Below are 20966 nucleotides of genomic sequence, written 5' to 3'. Positions count from 1 at the left end.
TAAATAATTCTTTAAAAATTGTTAGAACAACAATGATATGGGCTAACTGTAGGAACACGTAGAACGCATGTTTGCCATCGCCTAACTGAAAATTAGAATGATCATCTTGGGTATGTTACATTGAATTAAGTTTGGCCTAAAGTTGCCTCCATCCATATTTTAAGGCTGGCCTAACAGTTTCTCCATGCCTAGCGAACTGTAACCTAACTTGATGGTTAAACAGACAGCAGCCTACAATTGTAACAAGTAGCCGAGTCTCAGCCAATCTGAGCAGTTGAATTTCAGCCAGTCATGGGGACCAACTGTTCAACCTGTGTTCCTAGAAGGCAAACACTGAGCTATCACCAATTCAGCTGTTTCTGTATCCACTTCTATTTTGTGTATGCCATTTTTCTTTTTCTGTCTGTAAACATTATCCATGCAACAGTCCTGGGGTTGCTCTGACTCTATTCTGGTTTGGGGGCGGGGCGGGGCGGGGGGGCTGCCTGATTCATGAGTCGTTCTTTGTTCCTACATTCTGTTAAATGCAACGTGTCTAAAGTTTCTCTTTGAACAGGTAGTGGGACTGAGCTACTATTCAAAATATTCTCTGTGTCCCACTGTGGCTTGCCATCATACATTCTGTATCTTTTGCTTATCTTCCTGTCATGAGACCAGCAATGTCTTGACACCGCTCACCTGAAGCCGGCAATCAGTCAACTGGGGAAGACATTAATCTCTGTGATTGTAAACTACTGAGACCGGGTAGTATGTGGCCTTAATCTAGCCCATCCTGACTGATACATTGGCCCTAACCAATGACCACCTAACCCATGGTTTTATCTTTATTTGATGCCAGGATTGCTTTTTTGTTAGTTGGTTGATTATTACAGGAACAGTAGATGTTCATGTATTAAAAAGTAAGGGTTGGCCGGATGCGGTGGCTCACGCCTGTAATCCCAGCACTTTGGGAGGTCGAGATGGGCAGATCACGAGGTCAGGAGTTCAAGATCAGCCTGGCCAACATGGTGAAACCCTGTCTCTACTAAAAATGCAAAAATTAGCTGGGCATGGTGGTGCACACCTGTAATCCTAGCTACTCAAAAGGCTGAGGCAGGAGGATTGCTTGAACCTGGGAGGCAGAGGTTGCAGTGAGCTGAGATAGTGCCACAGCACTCCAGCCAGGGTGATAGAGTGAGAGTCTGTCTCAGAAAAAAAAAAAAAAAAAAAAAAAAAAGTAAGGCTTACATCCCAAATAATTTTTGTTTCCTTAGTAAGTTACTATGGATCCGCTACCCATTCATTCATCTAAGTTCACCATCCTTTTACGTATTCACTTATTTAATAGACCTTCTGTTAGTAACTAGTTTATATTGGATTTGGGTCTTGGTTCTGGGGGAAGCAGATAGGTGGTTCAGAAATGCGTAAAACAGAGTTCCTGTCCTCAGCGTGTTTATCAAAAGTGCAAAAATCTGTTTTAGGACACAAAGTTCTAGACACTTACTTGCTGTGCAAAGTAAAATTGTGTCCTACTTGTACCACTCTGTTTTTTTTTTTTTTTTTTTTGAGATGGAGTCTTGCCCTGTGACCCAGGCTGGAGTGCAATGGCCCTGATCTTGGCTCACTGCAACCTCCACCTCCTGGGTTCAGACGATTCTCCTGCCTCAGCCTCCTGAGTAGCTGGGATTACAGGCGCCCACCACCACGCCCAGCTAATTTTTGTATTTTTAGTAGAGACGGGGTTTCACCATGTTGGGCAGGATGGTCTCGATCTCCTGACCTTGTGATCCACCCGCCTTGGCCTCCCAAAGTACTGAGTTACAGGCATGAGCCACTGCGCCTGGCCAATACCACTCTGTTTAAACTTCAAGTCCTTCCCCCTAGCTACCAATATTTTATGAGTTGGCGTTGACTTAGTGGTTACTCTAATCTGTAGTCTTCCTTAAGGTTAAAAATGTAAATCAGATCCTTTGCACCTTGACTTTCCAGGCTAAACATGTGTGTTTATTTAAATTAGTCTCTCATTGACTGTCCTCACTATCTTCATAATGTTAGTTGCCCCTTATTTGGCTATTTAAACTTCAGTAGTTTTTTTTCTCTTTTAGACAGATATCTAGCTTAAGCAAATCTCTCCAGATTTTGACACCCTATGACTTTGTTGGTGAGTTTTCTCGGTAGATTTTTTATTTTTTATTTTTAAATCCAGATGATAAACACTGTCAATGTATTTTTGATTTATGTTAATTTCTGGCCAGAATTTTCTAGATAATAACTTCTGTCTTCTGTTATTTTTCCCCTTGTCATTCACTCATGCTTGGGATTTTATATTCACTGGGGTCTGGGATAAGGGAGTAAAATTTACTTAACTTTGAGCACATTATCACTTTTTCCAGCATCTTGGGTATATTACATATCATATTAATTACCAAATGACTCCTCTTTTAATAAGTTCTCAAATCTTTTAGTAGATCTAAGCGCTTAAACAAATAAACCCAACATTTCTTGTAGACATGGACAAATGAAGTTTTGCATTTCAACCAAAGTAAGAGAATAGTCTTTAAAACAGATATAAAATAATAATAATAACAGGAAATGTTTTTGCTTCTTCTAGTGATCATATTTTCACTTGGAAACATTTTTTATATGAACAGAAAAGGAAAATAATAATCTTATTTATTTTAATTGTCAAATTAACCATCTTTGATAACTTATAAAGTACTGCTGTTTTAAAAAAGAAAATTAAAAATTAATGAAAGATAGAAAAATATTTAATGTTGATGTCTTCAGCTATGAAATGCATTAAGAATTTGCTAATTATGTATTAGCTGCCATAGATTGACTCTCTTGCTAAGCACCTTACATGGATTACCTGATTTAATCTTCATAACCCCGTTTTTATCCTCATTCTCATTGCAGATGAGAAAACCATAGCATAAAGAGGCTAGATAGGCTGGGTGCAGTGGCTCACGCCTGTAATCCCAGCACTTTGGAAGGCCGAGGTGGGTGGATCACCTGAGGTCAGGAGTTCGAGACCATCCTGGCCAATGTGGTGAAATCCCGTCTCTACTAAAAATACAAAAATCAGCCAGGTGTGGTGGCGCACACCTGTAATCCTAGCTACTCAGGAGGCTGAGACAGGAGAATCGGCTTGAACCCAGGAGGCGGAGGTTGCAGTGAGCCAAGATTGCATCACTGCACTCCAGCCTGGGCGACAGAATGAGACTCTGTCTCAAAAAAAAAAAAAAAGAGACTAAATACTTTCCAAGTCCACATAGATAGAAAGTGTGGGGGCCATGGCTTCAAACCTAGGCAGGCTGGCTCCAAATTTTGCACAAGTCACCATGGCCTAATAGTGCCCAAACTATTCTTTACCTTTCCTTTTTGTTTTTATTCTTAATCCAAGAGTCAATTAAGATAGGAAAGAAAAGATTTGTTTCAATAGGAATTCAAATTTCACATGCTTTGTAGATGAACACAAGGATCATTTGCTTCAGATTAATAGAAATATTTTCTCTGAAGTTCAGAGGTTTTGTAGGAGGTAGCTTCCAAATTTTCTTGTCTTTCTTGTCTCCACGATTTACACTGTTTATAAGGTGTTCAATTATACTACAAAGGGGCCATATGTTTCTTTTGGAGATTTAAAATTATTGTTGACGGATAATATAAGTTGACCATGTCCAGGCCTACTTTTGTTCACATCTTTATAAAAGTCAGAGTACAGTTAGGTTATTTTAGATTTTATTCAATGAAAGAGGGTGTGAGTTAGCAGTTCTAGATTGTGCAGTAATTCAAAATGATCAATAAATCTTTCCTTTCTCAAAACACTCTGAGCACTTTTTATCACTCATTAAATTAATATCGTGTACCACCCTAGACTATAGAGCTATAGTCTTATCTTCCCCGACAGACTGTAAAATTTGGAGGGTAAAGGGGATATCTAATTCACTGCTCTGGTGCCTTTTGAAGGTGGAAAACTGTAGGAGCCCATCACGTTTTTGTTGAAGTGGTGTATCAGTTATCTATTGCTACAATCATGCTGCAGAACAAACATCCCAAAAACCTAAGTGCATTCAACAATCAATGTTTATCATTGTTCACACCTTATGCCTCAGCTAGGCAAATTTTCTGGTCTCAGCAGAGCTCACTCATGCATCTATGGTCAGCTGAAGGTGGGTGATCAGTTCTGTTGATCTTGGTTGGGCTCTCTCACGTGTTGGGGCCAGTTAGCTTAGGACAGCCTCAGCAGGGACACCTGGACTCACCTCCATGAGGTGTCTTATTCTCCAGGATGCTAGCACAGTCAGGTTCACATGGAAGTGACAGAGAAAGTAAGCAGAAATGTATACAGCCTCTGCAGGTCTTAAAGCTTGGAACTGGCATATTGCTATATCAACTACATCCTATTGGCCAAAGCAAGTCATAAGGCCAGCCCTGATTCAAAGGGTGGGAAATAGACTTTGTCTCTTTACTGGAAGAGATTCAAACTCACATTACAAAGAGTGTGCGTACAAGGAGGACTGAAGAGTTGGGGTTAATTTTGGAGTCAACCTGCCACAAGTAGAATACATAAATAAAGATGACCAAACCCCACCAGGTGGCCTTAGATTGTCCCTCGTTTCCTTACTGTAGGCACCAGAAGTGGCATTGTGGAGTGGAAAGTGGGAGGGGCTGGCATTGTTTGGCTAAGAGTTCCCAGTCTTTTCATGGGTGCTTGACCATGAAGTAGTCATGTTATGTCCTTAATCACAGCTTCTCACCTCCCTAGGATGGTCATGAGAATTCAATAGGACAGTGCACATTGAATTGCTTTGCAAATTATAAAAAAGCATCTGTGAACTATCACTGCTGTTATTTCATTTGAGGCTGGGGAGCCTGCCTGCAATTCCACTAATTTGACAGATTCTGAACAGCATCCGCAGAGAATGTGTAAATCCCAATAAACAACATTTCTTTCACTCCGCTCTGAGATTGGGTCTGAGAATTGCATCCTGAGAGTCAGAGAAGGTTGTACATAGTGGTGTGGGGCTGCAAGACATCACGGGAGCCTGCTGGAAGGATGAAGAGGTTTTAAATGTGCTGCTGTGACACCACCTTCTGAAAGAACAGACATTTAGTCCTGCTCTAGGTGATTCCCATACCAGAGGAAGGTGGCACACTGAGAATCTGAACTTCTGCATTTATTTCTGCTTGAAGAATTAACAAGCTCTTAAAGTAAATATAGTCCCAGGTTCTCCCCTTCCAGCTTTTGTGATGTCACAGTGCTTTGGGGTCTTCCCCCTTTACTGCTACCTGGGCTGCTTTCCCTGCTCTGTGGAAGTGAGAAATAGGCTCCTATGACATTGAAAAGAGCACAATTTGGAGTACTCGAATGGACGCATTTTTCCAGTCTTGTGGTGCTCCCTGTGATTAAAATGGAGATGTCTTTTGCATAAATGGCTTGTAAAGAGTTTCTTGCAAACCCCAGTGGTCTGGCTCTGCTTATGAGTCAAATATTTAACATATTGTGAGAAATGACATTTAGGCAAAAAGAGACCCAAATTAATTAAATGTGTGTAGGAGACAGCCCACATTGTTTGACCATGTATACTACTAGTTATCAACTGATGCCTCTGAGACAGATCTGTGGGCATTTACTATGCCCACGAACATGTGGGATCTAAAATGAAAAGACCTAGCCAGGACAAGAAAGACATCGGAGAGAATTTGTTGCTTCAGATTTTATTCTTCTAAAAATTTATCACTGCAAGTATAAATCCTAAATTCAAAATTACCTTCAATGTTATTGCACATTGTATGCACACAAATGGGATACTCAGACCAACAACGTAGGTCTTTCTTGGTGCTAACAACCCACATGCTCTATGAAACTCAAGGTGGCATTAATTTAAAACCAAACCCTGACCAGGTGCATGCACGTGGGGATACAGACTCATACCTGTAATCCCAATACTTTGGGAAGTCAAGGAGGGAGAATTGCTTAAGCCAGGAGTTGGAGACCAATCTGGGCAATAAAGTGAGCCCGCCACCTCTACAAAAACATTTAAAATTTAGCTTGCATGATGGTGTGTACCTGTGGCCTTGGTAGTTGGGAGGTTAAGGCAGGAGGATTGTTTGAGCCCAGGAGGTGGAGACTGCAGTGTGCTGATTGCACCAGCTGCACTCTACCTGGGTGAGACAGTGAGACACTCTCTCTCTCTCTTTCTCTCTCTCTCTCTATATGAATAAAATTCATATATATTCATAAATTCATATATATGACTAGAATTCTCTCTCTCTCTCTCTCTCTATATGTATATATATATTTGTATATATGAATAAAAACTAAAACTCCAAGTGAGGACTGTGCTGATTCTGCACATGCTACTGTTATTCCTTTGAAATGGTGCTGTTTCACTTGCCCTGCCTTAAGTCAGTTGGAAAAAAATGGTTGGCTTTTGCTTTTCTAATTTGCAAGCCACATACCTTTTTCCCGGCTCTGCACACTGTCTCATCTTGCTTAGAAAAGGGGCTAGAGATTAGAAGGTGGCCTTGGAAGGGCAGGCCTTTCCTCTTGACCGACTTGGGCGCCATCAGGCTATCAGAGCAGAATGGCTGAGGCCAGGTTGGCGGGGGATCTGGGGTGATCCGAAAGCAGGACTATCTGGCCAACAGCAGCAGCAGTGTGGTGGTAGGAAAGACAGCACTGTCCTTTTTTCATTAAGTATATTTATAAACATACTGAACATGAAACATTTTTCCTTTCTTCACAGTGATGGATGATTATATGTCTATGAAATGTTTTCATTTATTTGGCGCCAGGGTAATCAAAATCAGTTGAAACTGTCCCACTGAAAGGAAAGAAAACAAGTAGGCGTGGGACGCCTGTGCTCCCTCCCTCATACTCTTCAAGGGGAGTCGCTGGCAGAAGGGCTCGCTTTGGAGAGGAACAAGCCCTTCAACTCCTAATTGCTCCCAGTCCCGCTCATGGCTGCCATCCACGGAGGCTGCAGCTCTGCAGAGCTTTCAAAGCAATCGCCTCCACTCTGGAAGCAGTGTGAGAGCGTTGGGGCCAGCCTGTGCGTGACTCTGTTTAGGCTGAGAAAGAGCTGGTCCCAGAAAACCTTTGTGAATGAAACGCTCGTGCTTTCATGTCTGCTCTGGCCTGTGTTCTGGGTCAGCTGTTGTGATCTCCAACATCCTGTTTAAACTGGTGTTTTCCACTACATACAGACAAAACTATTTCTATTATAAGCTTCTAATGGTTGTGCAGAGAAAAGCAAGGGGATTAGGTAGGGAAGAAGGGTTGACCTATTGGGAGAGAAACACAGACAGTAGATACATGCCTGATTCCTTCTTTTGATGGGGTTCTTTGGACATACGTAACTCAGATCTTTATGTTACAAATGTAGTATCACTTTGAAAGGCCACCTTTTTGGTGAGGTTTATCTCGCCTAAACCATGGGATAATTTTGCTCACTTGTGGACATCTCTCTCTTTGTGGTTTTCAGTGCAGAACTGTTTATAGACATGAGGGTTAAGACCCTCAGAGGGTAGAAAACAATTGTCCTGATCTCCAACCATCACCTTTCAAGGAATTAGTTTGAATATTGGAGGAGAGAAGAGACTTTGACTTCTCAAATAGATTCAAGAACTTTTAAAAGTGAATTGAGAGAATTACCTTTTATTTGTTTTCTTATTAAAATAGGCAAAGATCTAATGGATGCTTTTTTTAGCAGAGCAGAAAGGAATGAGCCTCCCTTCCCTTCTTGACTCCTCATTAACATGGCACGGAAGGGCTTGGAGAGGGTCCTTGGGACTCCCCTGCTGGGCACTGAAGTTATGGGCAAAGACTGACAGTCCATTTGTCTCATGTGAACCAGTGATACAGTGAAGAGGTCAAAGAAATCCTTAATGTTCCCAAAGCTCGATAAAATAGTAGCTATATGGCATATCAGAACTAATAACTTATAATCAAGTTCTGAATTGGATGGACTGAGGTCAAATTCATACAAGGCACCGGAAGAAGGAAGACTTAAACTGGATGGTACCCATGAGTGGCCATCCTGTGAGTAAGTAGCCTTGCATGGCAAAAGAGCTTCATGGATGTGATAAGAACCTTGAAATGGGGAGATTGGCTTGGAATCTCTGGATGAGCCCAGTGTAATCACAAGCATCTTTAAAAATGGACTTGAGAGACAGAAGCATCAGTGTCAGAGTGGCATGACATGAGAAAGACTCAACCACCCTTTGCTCGCTTTGAAGATGGAGGAGGAGTCCACAAGCCAAATAATGCAGGGGCTTCTAGAGGCTGAAAAAAACAAGAAAATGGATTCTGCCTTAGAGTCTCTGGAAAGGAATGCAGCCCTGCTGACACCTTGACTTTAGCCCCATGAGATTCATGTCAAATTTCTAATCTGTGGAACTGTAAGAGAATAAATTTGTTTTGTTTTAAGCCACTAAATTTGTGGTTATTTGTTACAGCAGCAATAGACAGTCTAATACACTGGGAATTATACAAGGAAATTTATCTGGTTTATGTTTTGGAATGTGTGCAAACTGGCTAAATGGCACTTTGCATTTTCCAGTCTTCTTAAGGAGTACAAAATGTTGTGGAATCTGACTGCTTGAGCCTTTAAAAATATCCAGAAAATATGAGTAATGTCTCAACCATTTTGAGCATATGGAACTTGGTAGCATAGCAAGGAATATCAAAATAAAAGAAATCACCTCTACCAATAGATCAAAAAAAAATTTGATTTTTGAGTGTAACCTTTTAGAACATACCCATATCTAGTTTTAAGAAAATTATAACTGTATTTGTAAAACCACTGTCCTAGATAAATACGCTGTGCTTATTTTATAGCTTTTAGCTAAAGAAAATTAGTGACCTATCCAGAAGTTCTTAAATTTTCGAATTTGGAGTTACTGAACTCTTCATGATAAGAAGGATAATTGGTTGATACATTCACTTACAAAGGAGAAAAGTTTTTTTTTTTTTTTTTTTTTTTTTGAGACAGAGCCTCGCCGTGTTGCCCAGGCTGGAGTGCAGTGGTGCAATCTTGGCTCACTGCAAGCCCCACCTCCCGGGTTCACACCATTCTCCTGCCTCAGCCTCCCAAGTAGCTGGGACTACAGGCGCCCGCCACCACACCCAGCTAATTTTTTTGTATTTTTCTGTAGAGACGGGGTTTCACCATGTTAGCCAGGATGGTCTCGATCTCCTGACCTTGTGATCCAACTGCCTCGGCCTCTCAAAGTGCTGAGATTACAGGCGTGAGCCACCACACCCAGCCGAGAAAAGATTTTTAACTTCTGCACCATGCCAGGGCATGAAATTAGCATTTGTAAGTGTGAAATTTGAATGAAAGTTATAACATTAAAAGTTTCTCTGCCTAATATAGACATGGGCATCTTTTCTGTAGGGAGCAAGGGGCAAAATTAACCATTAAATAACCAACACACCTACCCGTTATTTTTTTTTGAAAATTCCCATTTTTAGCTGTGAGCTTGGATGTGCCCAATTTCTAAAAGTAACAAAGGATGTAAATGTCAAATAACAGAGCACGTTGTATCCAACATTTAAAATAGCTCCTGGAATGCTGAGGCAGTTTGAAAAAGACAAACATAGGGGTATCAAAAATTTTTCTATGTTTCATATTACTTTTCCATAGTAAAAATTAGCTACTATGATTAAAAAATAAATCTGTAGCACTTATAAATGAACACGTAAGAAAAGGACTCTCTGGTCCAAAAAGAGATTGAGTAATTCTTGGGGTGGTGACCCTGATTTCAAATGTTTGGTTTTTCAATTACTTGGTGTAAAATCTGGTACTTCTCTAAGAAAGGAACTGATTAATTCAGAAACAGGCAGCAACCAGCTTCCTCCCAGAGATAAGATGACATCACCCCAAAGTCCCAGACAGTATGCTAAATACAACTTCAAAATAGGCAATCACATTCACTGAAATGCAGTCCCTGCAGCCAACCACGATCACCCATCCTCCATTATCCCGCCTCATTACCTTAGCCTTCAGTGTCAGGATGAGCAAAGCCGGGGGCATCTGGCCAAGTCTTACACAAATCCTTAAGATATCTTTTATCTCCGGGTTAATAGATCATGTTAAGGACTTCAGTGGCAGAAACGGATCCTATGGACAATTTATCTCTGTGTCTTTCTAGCTAACACTTTTCCCTCATACAGCCAACTGATTCATTTAGAACAAGCCTTTTTACTTTTATAGAGCTTTCTTCCATTTCAGTTAGAATCTTATCTAAAGTGAGAACAAATTCTCAAGTGTTTAATATGGGCCAAGGAGACAGCCCCTTAAACAGAGTTCAGTTTAATCTGTAGAATTAATTGGTTTTGTTTGCAAGCAAATTATATATTTCAAAAATAACATATAAGATATGTTTAAGTATATATATTTATGATCTATTTCAAAAGGAAACTGACTACCATTCCCATTTGGTCAGTTCCCAGTAGACTCTGACTTCATTTCTGCCTTAGCTTCTTCCGGGCTTGGCCATGTTTGCACACACTTCCTTCCCTCATCTAGCATCCATCATTCTCACTGTATTCAATTTCTTAAAATATACACAAGACCTCATACACTCTCACATGCATACAGTCACCTACACTTAGGACAAGCTATATCATTTTTGAGGTTTTGTATAGAATAAAGATGTGGGTTCCTGGTCCAAAACTTATTGAGAATTTGAAGATGGTGGCCAGAACACATTGAACCAAGCTCAAGGCCCTTCTGAGTGCAAGAGACCTGCTGGCCCTTGCAAGGTCCATGCCCATGAAGTCCACGCCCTGACTGCATTAGTAGATTAGTAGTCACAGCTACACACATGCACCCACCCACAGGTGCACAGCAACAGCATTCCTAGAGCAATTGAGCTTTTACTTGTTGCTAAAACTTCCCTTTTAGCCCAATGCCACACACACACACACACACACACACACACACACACACACACACACACACACACATATAGTTCTTTGATAGCAATAAGCTCTTATTTTCCAATAAGCAAAGAGGTTAAGTGACTTATCCAAACTTGTACCAAATATGTTTTTCTTTCATTTTTTAACTTTTATTTTGGATTCGGGATTTTTTTCTGATTATAACATAGCAAATTTGAAAAGTATAAAGAAAAAGACACATTTACAAACACAAAATACCACCAATTAGAGATGACCACTATTTGTTTCAGTATATATCTTCTATTCTTCTATAAGCTTTATGCAATAATTTCTATAGATTCTTTCTTAGATATAAATTGAAATAATATTGCATATACCACTTAATATCCTTTTTTCATGTAGTAATACCACACAGACCTTTTCCATATTATTAAACGTTCGTATAGAGCACTATGGTTAATAGCTACCTTATATTCTAGTATGGTTGGTAAAGAATCAGTTTAGGAACAAGTAAAAATTCTTAGAGAAAAGATGACACAATTAGTACTAATTCCTTTTCATATCATAACTCTCTTACTTTAAGTAAAGAGAAAGAAACTGAGGCTCCAAGAGTTTAAATAATTTGCTACAAGACACACAGCCATTAAAACAAAGAGATAATTTGAACCCAGGTCTACATGATGGCAAAGCCAGGGCAGAATCATTGTGCGATGACAGTGACATGTAATTTATAACTTTACTCAGCAGAAAGGCTCTGGGGTCAGCATAGCATGCGGAGGCTTGGAGATTTTCAAGGCCTGGCAGTTTCCCTGTTATTGGGAAAAGGCATCCAGGAAAACCTATGGAACTGAGAGAGAAGTCAGAGTCACAGATGCATAGTGATGACAAGTAATAGTCAGGAACCACTGCTGGGCCAAAGAAATTTCACTCCAGAAATCATTTCCTAGTGATGGGAATTCTTTTGGTCACAGAGCGTTGAATTCACACATTAGGGAAATCTAGCAAAGATGCTTGTACACTTATAAAAGCAAATGCAAGAATGGGGATGGATTGACTTCTGTCTTTTAAAAAGCAGCGTCTGTGATGAAGTCCCAAGTCATGTGTCTATTGGACTGTGATCTTACCCTCCAAGTGAGAATTCAGGACAAATTTAAAGAAAATAGTCTTTTCCTTAATATTTTCAGGAAAGATCACTTGAAAGGGATTTCCCTGGTGTAATATTTTTCACCTCCCGTGTTCATCCCCCTCCCGTTTAATCAGCTAGTTTCTTATTGATATCCTGAGTACCAGGACCCTAGTACAAAGGGGGAATGGAAAAGACTCCTGGCACAGGCATTAGACCAGGAGAATTTTATGATGAGTAAGGGTAGCCTACCACCCCTCATCTTGACTACTAAAGAATCCCTTAAAAGGGAAGGCAATCGGGGGTGTCTACATTTCCTGTAGGTACTGTGACCAATTACACAAACTCGGTTGCTCACAACAACAGATATTTATTCCCTCACAGTCCTGGAGGCCAGATGTCTGAAATCAAGGTGTTGGCAGAGCTGTTCTCTCCTAAAAGGCTCAAGGGGAGAAGGCTTCTTCCCTCTTCCAGGCTCCGGTGGCTCCAAGTGTCCCTTGGCTTTTGGCTGCATCACTCCAATCTCTGCCTCTTCATGTGGCCTTCTCCTCTGGGTCTGTGTCTTTTCCTTTTACTTTGCTTATTAGGACACTTGTCAGTGGATTTAGGGGCCCCCTGGATAATCCACAATGATCTCATCTAGAGGTCCTTAACATAGTGATACCTGCAAAGACCTTCTTCCCAAATAAGGTCACATTCACAGGTTCTGGGGCTTAGGGCACAAACGTATCTTTTCCGTGCCTGCTATTCAACCCATTAGACAGTGGGAAATTTAGAAGCTGATGTGTCCCAGAGAAAAGCTGCTGAGACCTCCTGGGTGCAGACCCTGGGCAGGGCCTTCTTTCCTGGATAAAGCTCCGGAAAGGAAGAAAGAGCTTACACTCGGGGCTGTTTGGGTTACAAAGGTAGACAGGTCTCTGAGTGTTTCTCAGTTCTCTATTCAGCAGAATGACATCTGCCAGCTCCAGAGGCACATCAATGTAGTTAAGGGAGAGAAATCCAGGCCTCAAGGGGCCTGGTGGATGGGACCACTCACAGGTGCAGCAAAGAAGATGTAGGGTCAGGTGGCGTGAATGCCCCCCTCAGCAGGTTTCTGCCTGGAAATAGAAGGTTACTGAAGACCTGGGCCTCACTTTCCCAGCCCATGTCTTGGCATGGCATAGCCTTGGGACTGGGCTTCTACTCTGGACTGGAGGGCATTGCTGAACTGGAGGAGATGAGTTTTGGGTTTCATGGAAAGAATAGTGAGTCAAAATAGAAATTGGTGATGTTACCTTTCTAACTATACTAGAGTTCTTCAGAGAAACAGAACCATAAGAAAATCACGTATGCACAGAGCAATGCATTATTGACATGACAATTTGGTCAGTGATGCGTCTCATATACAACAGTGGCCCCATAAAATTACCGTGGAGCTGAAAAATTCGTATCATCTAGTGACATCATAGCCACCATAGCATCATTGCAGAACGCATTACTCACATGTTGTGGTGATGCTGGTGTAAACGAATATTTTTAAAGAACTGTAGTGTACGCCAAGTGCACAGTGTTTGTAGTCTATAGTAATGCACAGTAATGTCCTAGGCGTTCCCCTTCACTCACCCCTCACTGATTGACGCAGAGAAACTGCCAGTTCTACTAGCACCATTCATAGTAACTGCCTATACAGGTGTACCCTTTTTTCCCTGTTTTTGAGACAGAGTCTTGCCTGTTGCCCAGGCTGGAGTATAGTGGTGTGATCTCGGCTCACTGTAACCTCTGCTTCCCGGGTTCAAGTGATTCTCCTGCCTCAGCCTCCCAAGTAGCTGGGTCTACAGGTGCTTGCCACCATGTCTGGCTAATTTTTTTTTTTTTTTGTATTTTTATTAGAGACAGGGTCTCACCACATGAGCCAGGATGGTCTTGATCTCCTGACCTCATGATCTGGCCGCCTCGGCCTCCCAATGCGCTGGGATTAAATACTTACCATTGTGCTGCAATTGCCTCTAGTATTCAGTAGTGTAACATGCTGTACAGGTTTGTCCCCCAGGAGCAACAGAGCCTAGGCGTGTCGCAGGCTATGCCATCTACAACACTTCATGGTGTTAATGTGATGAGAAAATCACCTAATGACACATTCCTTGGAAAGTATCCCTCTCATTAGGCCACACGTGACTATGTATCTACAGACTTGCCAGACCTACAACTAACTCTCTTGTGGACCTGGCAGCTCTGAAGTCTGTAGGTCCAGCTCTGAGGCTGTACATTCAGGTGGGCGTTGAGGTTGCGGTCTTGAATCCACTTCTACAATGCAGCAGGATGGAAACTCAAGCAGGGCTTCTAAGGTGTGGTCTAAAGGAGAATTCCTTCCTCTTCGGGAACCTCAGGCTTCTCTCCTACGGCCTTCATCTTAGAAGAGATTCGCACCCACCCATATTATGGAGGATAATCGACTTAAAGTCTACTGATTGTAAGTGTTAATGACATCTATATAATACCTTCTTCACAGCAACATCTAGACTGGTGTTTGACCAAACAACTGGGCACAGTAGTCTAGCCAAGATGACACACAAAGTTGTCACACCTGCACACTGCAGTGCATAATGGGGTTTAAATTCAGACTTGTTTCTGAGCGCCTAATGAGTGCCAAGCATGGTGCTGTGTGTGCTGGAGACGTGAGGGTGGATGCCTTGCCTCTGTCAGCAAGGAGCCTTCGGTTGGACCAAATTACAGAGGAGGTCACAGCATCTCTAAGTGAGTAAAGGCTGTCGAAAGAACATGAAGAAAGGCTTCAATTGTCAGCCCGAAGAATCTGGGATCAATTCCCCAGATCTGGAGGAAGATAGGCGACAGCCAGAGAAAGTGGGGCGGCAGGGGAAGGAGGAGCATCCCAGGCAGAGAGGAAGCCTAGAGTAAAACAACAACCACCACCACAACAACAACAAACCCCCATGAGCTTAAGAAGCTGAAATAAATTCCTGATGGGTAGAAAATAGAATGTTAGAATGTGAGGGTTATGGGTGTGAAGAGATGTGGCTAGAGGGCCGTGCTTGGGTGCTGACTGTCCTGTGCCTCCTCTGAGATGTTGCGGAAGTCAGACCTGAGTTTGAGAGCACCGGGGAGCCACCAAAGGCTGTTGAGCTGGAGAGTGGCATGATCAGCCTTGCCTTTTCAGAAGAGAGCTCTGCCATTTGGTGCAGCTCTGCTATTGGAGGTGGAGGTCAGGCCCTGGGCGGTTGAAGAATCCCTGTGAGAATGGCCAGAGTTTGGATAACAAGAGGGGCAGAAAGCACAATACACTTAAGAGTGCAAATCAGTGCAGATGGTCTTCATTCCATTTACAGATCACTGCTGGGGTCTGTGTAGATCAATAGGCAGAAACAAACTTTCAAATTTGCCATCCTACCTGGGGATGGAATTTGACACCCTTACACGTGTGTAGCATCTCTGATTGTCTTTCTACCAGCCTTCCTTCTCTTCTCCCCATCTATAGTTCTGGTTAGACGTAGTGATCATCATTTCTCAAATGCTTGATGTCTAATCCAGAGTAAATAGTTCTGTTCTTTTTAAGCACTTCTTGTGAATTAGTTGCTCACCAAAAGGGAAGAAAGGTAGCTGGTCATGTCAATACAAACTGTTCTGCATTCTTGAATCTTTGCAAGGCTGCTCACAGCTCCAGGAGCACCCCTTCCCCACCTCACCCCACCCACAGATGCTAGAATCTTCCCTGCCTACCTCTCTTCAGCAGCCCCTCGTCTTTCATTGAGAAGATGAAAATTGGAATGAACTGTAATTGAATGTTATTCAACCTTTCCATATTAAAGTGAACATGAGATCGAATTGCCATTTTTCCCAAACTTTATGTCATTTTGTATTAGATTACTTTCCTCATGCCAGGACCTAGAGCTCATATGAATCCAAAGTGGAAGGAATCTTTAAATTTTGCCAAGTCTATAATGTGAAGAAAAAAGAAAAAAAGACCTAAGTGAGGTGTATTTGAACGTGAATGAAAACTCCAGCTTTGCCTTGGCATCAGGTTGAAATGAACTCAGCCCACACTTGGCATTTGGGCTGCTCATGTCCTGAACTACACCTCCCAATTCTGCGAATTCTACCAAACCAGAAATATGATTTGCCAGATGCTTCCCCCACTCACTCCCAATGTGTGTGCTTTGTATGAAATGGGATCCATATGTTTCTTATCCATTTACACTTAAATCATCAAGATGTTACTCAGTGATGCCCTGTGATTTATAGATCTTTCAGTCTTTTTTTTAATTTGAAAAAGGAAAATCATATTTTGTAAAGTGTAGACTTGAAACCACAAATTTGTACAAAAGAAAAATATGCATCTGCTGTTTTCTTTCTTTTTGCTTCCAAGCTTCAAAGGGGGTACTGCCAACTTGCAAACACATGACTTACCAGAAGCATCCATGCCAGCCGTGTGGGCCTGAGTCTCCAGCTCTGTCTTATTACTGCCATTGTCCCATGTCATGGGAGATGTGTATGTGTGTATTAGTTTGTTTTCACTCTGCTATGAAGAAATACCCAAGACTGGGTAATTTATAAAGGAACGAGGTTTAATTGACTCACAGATCTGCATGGCTGGGGAGGCCTCAGGAGACTTACAATAATGGTGGAAGGGGAGCAAATATGTCCTTCTTCACAAGGTAGCAGGAGAAAGAAGCGCAGAGCAAAGGGGAGGAAACCCCCTTAAAACCATCAGATCTTGTGAGACTCACTCACTATCATAAGAAAAGCATGGGGGAACTGCCCCCATGCTCCAATCACCTCCCACAAGGTCCCTTACCCAACATGTGGGCATTAAATTCGTATTAAAATTCAAGATGAGTCTGGGCATTGGGGCTTATGCCTGTAATCCCAGCACTTTGGGAGGCTGAGGCAGGTGGATCACTTGAGGTCAGGAGTTTGAGACCAGCCTGGCCAGCATGGCAAAACCTCGTCTCTACAAAAAATACAAAAATTAGCTCAGCATGGTGGTGCATCCTGTGGTCCCAGCTACTTGGGAGGCTGAGGCAAAAGAGTTGCTTGAACCCAGGAGATGGATGTTGCAGTGTGCCGAGATCGTTCCAGCCTGGGCAACAGAGCGAGACTCTGTCTCAAAAAAAAAATAAAATTCAAGATGAGATTTGGCTGGGGACACAGAGCCAGACCATATCAGCATGTGTGTGTTGGGGAGAGCAGGATAGAGAAAGGGAGAGGAAAAGGAAGAAATTGATAAGAGGGAGGAAAAGGAAGGAAGATAGTAACAATGTTTCTAAGTAACAATGGAAAGTGGAAGAGAAGAATTAAAAATTTTGAAACATGTAGAAAATTGATATATTCAAAGGTAGAGGAAAAGAAAACATCCTTGTCAGGAAGAGCATAAGGTGGCCAAGTATTTAATCACCCACTCATTAGAAAGATATTTGCATAGTGACATCTACGTACCAGAGTGTGGCACAAGAAAGACGGATGCAAATTATCTGACAGTCTTTTGATGGCTGTCTCCTATGGTTTGGAAATGTTTCCCCTCAAACCTCATGTTGAAATTCAGTCTCCAATGTTGGATGCGGTGGGGCCTAACAGGAGATGTTTGCATCGTGAGGGCAGATCATTCATGTATAGATTAACACCCTCTTTCTTCAGGGGTGAGTGAGTCCTCACTTTATCAGTTCCCTCAAGAGATGGTTATAAAAGGAACCTGATGCCTCCCCACCATTCTTCTTCTCTTGCCATGTGATCTCTGCACACAACAGCTCTCCTTCACCTTGACCCATGAGTAGAAGAAGCCTGAGGCCCTCACCAGATGCAGATGCCCGATTGTGAACTTTCCAGCCAGTCAGAGTTGTGACCCAAATAAAACCTTTCTCTTGATAAATTACCCAGCCTCAGGTATACCTTTATAGCAACAGAAAATGCACTAAGACACTATCCTATTTCTCCTCCACTTGAATCTAAGCCAACCTGGGGCTACTTTGACCAATGGAGTTTGGTGAAAGTGATGCTATGCCATTCTGGACTTAGTCTTTAAGAGGAGTGGCACATTTTGCTTGGGCTTTGGCCTCTGAGTCAGGCTGCCATGCTGATGCCATGTGTAGGCCTAGTCAACAAGCCCATCTATACTTCCAGATGACAGTCAGCATCAGCTGCCAGCTTTGTGACTGCTCCATATTGGATGTCAAGCCCATTCAAGCCTTAAGATGTAGAGACTGCATTAACATCTTATTACCCACTTCTCTGAAACTCAAACATTGCTTTTCTGGAAAACCTTTGTAACATGAGTGATCAGAAGTATTTTGCTTATAGCCTGGAGTTCTTAAAATGAACCTTTGGGAGTTTTATGTTATCATTGGCATGCATAAATTACGTACATTTTTCCAGGCTGTTAGTCTTTTCCTTTTTTTTTTTTTTTTGAGACAGAGTCTCGCTCTCTCTCCCAGTCTGGAGTGCAGTGGCGCGATCTCAGCTCACTGTAAGCTCTGCCTCTCAGATTCACGCCATTCTCCTGCCTCAGCCTCCCGAGTAGCTGGGACTACAGGCACCCGTGACCACGCCCGGCTAATTTTTTTTGTATTTTTAGTAGAGACAGGGTTTCACCGTGTTAGCCAGGATGGTCTCCATCTCCTGACCTCGTGATCCACCCGCCTCGGCCTCCCAAACTGCTGGGATTACAGGCGTGAGCCACCGCGCCCGGCCTTTCCTTTTAATGACTCCATGTCCAAGTGACAATCATTCTCTTCTTAGAAACTCTTCTCATTTGCACTAAAGTGATTCTATTCAAGAGAGCTTTGCCAATATATTTTAATATAACCCTTACACTTAATATCTAACTATGATGTATCTGTCTACCTGCTTATGTATCCATCGCATGTCTCAAATTTCAAATACATTTCCTATATATATAATATACACATGGACATATTCACACCTCATATTTTAATTTCATAGTTTCTTGAATGGATTCATGGATTCAGATATTTTTGCCTTTCATTAATTTTTTTGGAAACTAGCTTTGTTTTGTTCTCCAGATTCCTTTTCTTTGACTTTGACATAGGTCTAGAGAAAATGTACCAGTGACTTATTAAATATTGACATCCCCCACCTACATTGATTCTTACACTTTTCTTTCTTCCCACTAGTTTTTGAGGGATAACGATAATGCCTGCCATTTTTTAGTAGTAGTATGTGCCAGAACATAGGCTAATGGCATCACAAAGTTATCCCTTTTAATTCTCCTAACAACTCTTAGAGGCAGATATTATTTTTCTCATTTTACAGTTCAGGAAGCTGAGACTTAAGAGAAATTCAGATACTTGCTCAGGGTCACATAGATAATGTTAGAACCAGGATTTGAATCCAGATTTATCTTGTGAGATCATAATATCCTGCCTTCCTGTCTTCTTATTTATACTGATTCACACAAAGGAATTTATTCGGTCATTCATTCAGTTGTCTCAGAAATTCCTCAGACATCTTCTGTATTGCATAGTTTAGCTAAGCTATATTAGATGAAGGGCCAATACAAATAAATAAGACATGTTCATGTTCGCAAGGAGCTTTTCTGGGCAAGAATCTGAGCCACGTTTAATTTTATCAAAAAAATGGGATTCTATATATTTCTTGCAATCTTTAATGTATGAATCAGGATAAGCTGTGTTGTGATGCAGTAACAAGCAACCTCATGATTTCAATGATTTAAAACAAGGTTAATTTATTGCCCATGCTATTTCTCTCCTGAGGCTTAGGAAGGAATTCTGTTCCACGTTGTTCTCATTTTTCACCCTGAAGTGCAGCACAGTTTAGACCAGTAATGGTCACAGCGGCAGAAGAAAATAACTCTGGGGGTCTCATCGGGGCATTGATATAGTTTGGATTTGTGTCCCCACCCAAATCTCATGTTGAAATGTAATCCCCAATGCTAGAGGTGGGGCCTGGGTGGGAGGTGACTGGGTCGTGGGGGTGGTTCCTCATGAGCTGATTTAGCACCATCCCTCTAGTACTATTCTTGTGAGTGAGTTCTCATGAGCTCTGGTTGTTTAAAAGTGTGTAGTACCTCCCCACTCTATCTTTCTCCTGCTCTGGCTCCTGCCGCCCCTCTGCCCTTCACCAAGATTGTAAGTTTCCTGAGGCCCCTCCAGAAGCAGAAACCGCTATGCTTCCTGTACAGCTTGCAGAACCATGAGCCAATTAAATCTCTTTTCTTTATCAATTACCAAGTCTCAGGTATTTCTTTATAGCAATGAGATAACTGCTAATACAGGCACTTTACTTATACCCACAATGCATTGGCCAGAGCAAGCTGTATCCTACCACAGAGGAGCCAGGATGGGGAATCCTCTAGAAGATGGAAGTGCCAGAAGAAGGAAGAAACAGAATATCTGGAAACCAGCAGTAGTTACTACCATATATATGATAATTTAAGAATTTATAGTCCAATATATGGAAAAATTTTAAAAACAGAAAACATTTTGTGCCTGAGTTATCAGTGGTATGAAATTCTATGGGGAAATTTGGTAATCCCAAGGTTTTTTTTTCACATTCCTTCTTTCAGGCTATGTTAAAGGGGTGAAAAAGGATATTTACTAGAAAGGTTATTACGAGTCTTTATTCTTTGCTTTTTCAGTCTATCAGACAGTGCTTCAGCTAACAGCTCTGAAGGACTAGCCAGAGGTGGACAAATCCTGCTGTCAATAACAAAACGAAAAGCTGAGTAGTGTATGCACACACACACACACACACACACACACACACACACACACACACACAATCTGAGTAAAGACTTACTAAAATGGACTACACTTGAGGGTCCAGTACCTTAAAGAGAAAGGCTGCTCATTGAGGGAAAGGGAAACCTGCCATTCTACGCTGATTTACCCCTAAGGCTCTTTCCTGTCCATAACCTGGGCAAAGAGGCTGAGCAAGTGAGTCAAGAATAACCCAGTGGCAAAGAGGAAGAGACTCTGAGCAGAGCTT

General features: G+C 41.8%; 1 protein-coding gene across 2 annotated transcripts in view; it reads right to left on the bottom strand.

Annotated features, from left to right (window-relative positions):
• ATP5PO (ATP synthase peripheral stalk subunit OSCP) overlaps positions 1-20966 on the bottom strand; it is a 1173690-nt gene that overhangs the window by 1142198 nt on the left and 10526 nt on the right. The window contains exon 1 of one of the 2 annotated variants that reach the window (XM_050784674.1): positions 16764-16767. The exons of the other annotated variant lie outside the window; for it this stretch is intronic. The gene's annotated coding sequence lies outside the window, so the exon portion shown is untranslated. Of the gene's footprint in view, positions 1-16763; positions 16768-20966 lie in introns of those variants that run through there. 2 annotated transcript variants of the gene reach the window in all.

The sequence above is a fragment of the Macaca thibetana genome, chromosome 3 (assembly GCF_024542745.1).
Source record: "Macaca thibetana thibetana isolate TM-01 chromosome 3, ASM2454274v1, whole genome shotgun sequence".
Classification (NCBI taxonomy): domain Eukaryota; kingdom Metazoa; phylum Chordata; class Mammalia; order Primates; family Cercopithecidae; genus Macaca; species Macaca thibetana.
Note: the sequence above shows the minus strand (reverse complement) of the source record. Positions and strands in the feature narration are given on the sequence as shown.